A 3697-nucleotide genomic window follows, 5' to 3' on the forward strand; every position below is an offset into this window, starting at 1 on the left:
ATACTAATACTTTTAATTGAGTAACATTTTGATTGCAGGACTTTGACTTGTAACTGAGTTTTCTTATACTCTAGTACTTCTACTTTTACTTAGATACAAGCACAAGATATGAGTGCAGACTGAAGGGACATATTCTAACCAGCGGAGGGCGACAGAGGACTAGCGTTATAATCTTGTACTTTCCACACATTTTATTTTCCTTTTTTTTACAAATGCCTGCCTTTCCAAATCACTACTCACACTTCCTCAAATCATGAATTTGCCATTAACAGGGATTACGATAGAAATACATATCTGCATTTGTTCACTTGTTGACACAATTAATGGCTAAATAAATCCGGATTGAAAAGATAACAATGTGTTTTTTATGAAGTGATGAGTGTTTTAATTTGTGTGAATTTCCAGGAAAAAAGAGAGATATTGTATACCAAGGTGTTATTAAGCCATTGAGCAGAGGTTCTGTTTAAAAGGGTGTCGATTTCAGAGGCAACATCTAGTGCCAATAGAGAATGTTGAAACAAAAATGGTATTTGAGCACAACTTAACCCGATGCCCTACAGCAGGGGTGTCAAACTCAAGGCCCGGGGGCCAAATCTGGCCCGCGACTTCATTTTATGTGGCCCCACAAGAGCTTGCAAAGAATATCATGTTTGTTATACGGTTACATGGCGATTTACAGAAACACATTGCCCATACATGGAGCACAATGCATCTCAAATTTGACTTTTTTCTCAGATTTGACTTTTTTTTCAAAATGTCACTTTTTTTTGGTGATTTGGCTTTTCTTTTTAAATCATTTTGTGACATTCTCACTGAAGAGACTTGCAATTATTTGCCCTAGACTTCTGCTTTCAGACCTAGTTAATTATGAAGTTATTACCCTATCCTATAATAATCCAATGCAGAGGCAATGATGTCATATAATACATTATTTTATCAATATTAAATATTGAGATATTGATATATGTATTTTTATATAGTCTTAAAGTTACAACCGGCCCTTTGAGTGCAACCATAATGCGAATGTGGCCCGTGATGAAATTGAGTTTGACACCCCTGCCCTACAGCATTGTGATATACATCATAGTTCCATGGATCATTTAAGGTCACCACTGGATAATATAGAGGTTATCTCCTTTATAGTCTTGAAGGAGGTTAAGGCACTCCTCTAAGTTTTCCTTCAAGGGGAGGCCAGTGGGAGAATCTATAAAAGTAAAGCTTCAAAACGTCTAAACATGACCTGATACCTGCTCTGCTTCGGTATCAGCTTTTATGGCTACAGCAGGGCAGAGGCGTTGAGTTCCTGAATATCCCTTTACTGCAGCGAGGAGACGGTAAGACTGAGTTTCTCCATAATTGGTCACCCGAGGAAAGGTTGGGATCAGAAGGCAAAGCGCTTGGTCAGCAGCAGGGAAGTGGCCTGCTGGCAGTATGACCTGTTGGCCTGTAACGTACAGTCTGGAGCCAGAGAGGTAAATGACATCTCCACATGACAGTGTGTGTTTGTGTTGGGATTTCTAGTAAATCATCTGTAAGCCTTTTAAATAGATTTAGGTCAGTTATTGAAATGGAAACATGCTTTTACCTACAAACTCTCTTAGGGTAAGACCAGTGTTACTGTAAGTGGTCAACAACTGTGGTGGAAAGAAACTCACTTTACTCAACTATTCATTATTAAATAATAATACATTTGATTTATATAGCAGCACCTTTCATGCTAGATGCAGCCCCAAGTACTTTACAGAGCAAGACAAGATACATACAAATAACAATGAGTAAATATTCAAAGAACCATAAAACAATAAAACATGAACAGTGACAAAAACCACCCTAAATAAAATGCCAAATTAAAAAGATAGTTCTTTAATTTACTTTGAACAATTCCAATGTGCTGTTCTGATCCTTGGGAATGAAAGGTTCTTCTATTCCCATGTTATTTAATGTTTCTAGTGATATTTACTTGTTACTTTACAGATTACACTAAGAACTGTATGATAAACCTTTAAAATAAAACATAAACCATTCGTTCGCAACATTGTTGTCTTGGACCCCTTTCTTGGGACCCCCTGTCAACAATGTACATGGTTTCGTAACTGTTTGAGATCTACAAGAAGAAAGTGATTTAATATTTCACAAGAAAAGCAACGATTAGAGAATAAAATGTGATAAAACACAGATTAGTGAAGCAGAGGATCTGTTTTTGTCCTGCCTCATTAATCATCTCAAACAGTTCACTGTGACCCTTTAGAAGGCAACACTAAAAAGCTGCTTGAGAATTGAAGCAAGTATGATATCTTAGGTCAGCCTTTGATCATTTTTCTGCAAAACATGTACTTTTACTTTTGATGTATTGAGCAGATATTGCTAATAACAGTTATGTACTTTTACTATGATAATGATTGCACAACTTTTACTTGAAATGATGTGTTTTACATTACGTAAAGCTTCTTTTAATGGGGTTAAAGTACTTCTTGCACACCAGCCATGATCTGAATATGATAATTTGACACTACAATATATCTAACAGTTGAAGCATACATTTAATCTTATCTCATATTGAGCAACAGAACGTTTAAGAGCTGCTGAAAAGCTTATCCAGAGGTTGTGTCACACTCGAGTTTTGGACACCCTCATTTGTTATTTAAACGTTTCTGAAGACAGGTTATTATTCATCTCCTTCAGTGGATGTTTGTATGACCTCTGTTGCTTCCAGCCACTTAAGAATGTTCATCATGCAGCAGAATGTGCTGCTCTGACTGACTCAGAGAGTAAACGGCCAAAAAGCGAGAAAACAGATAAGCGTGTGCTGGTTCTTTGAACAAATTACAAATGAGTCTCCTTGCAAGCAGTGTGAAGCCGGATATGTTGCAGTTTTATGTTAGAAATAAGACAATTCTGGTGTGGTTTTTGATGTTATTGAGGATGCTGAAACAAATTCTGACATTAATAGAAAAATAAAAAATTGCAGTTTTGAGTCCCCTAAAACTTAAAAATCGAACCAAAGTCCATCAAAATCAGCCCACCAGGAGTACAAATATGGCCAAGATGATGATCAGAAACTGATCCAACACCCTCAAAAACCACTCAAAGTGTACATATTGGTCAAACCATTTCAAAAACTATTTTCTGCATAATGCTAATTAAAGGTGGGGTAGGTAATTTTGGAGAAACCAGCTCGAGTGCGCTAGAATTTGAAAATACACGACCCGAAAAAATCTGCTACTTCCTTACAGAGCCCCTCCTCCAACACACACGAACGCGCACATGACCAGTTATTTTAGCCGGGCCGGCTAAAATGATTGGTCGTGCTTTTTACAGTACTACGGCTTCCACAGATGACGTTTTTTTAATGGATTTTTGTCAAAGCACTTCAGATATTCATTGCTATCGGGATCTTAAGAGCATTCCATGGAATATAACAAAAAGTGTATCTCGAGCCGGTTTCTCAAACTTACCTACCCCACCTTTAATGCAACTTATGCTAATTGTGCGCATTTCCTAACATATGCAAGTTAGCATCTGGCAGTTTCTTTGTGCAGGGGACCTGTACTTTACATTTCTAACATAAAACGTTGGGGTACAAAGAAAGCACAACGTAAAGCTCAGTAAAATGTCAGTTGTTTATTAAAATAGGAATAATACATAGATACAAAATAAGTCATAGATATAAAACAACTCACTAACTCAAAATAGCAGC

The sequence above is a fragment of the Gymnodraco acuticeps genome, unplaced genomic scaffold (assembly GCF_902827175.1).
Source record: "Gymnodraco acuticeps unplaced genomic scaffold, fGymAcu1.1, whole genome shotgun sequence".
NCBI lineage: Eukaryota > Metazoa > Chordata > Actinopteri > Perciformes > Bathydraconidae > Gymnodraco > Gymnodraco acuticeps.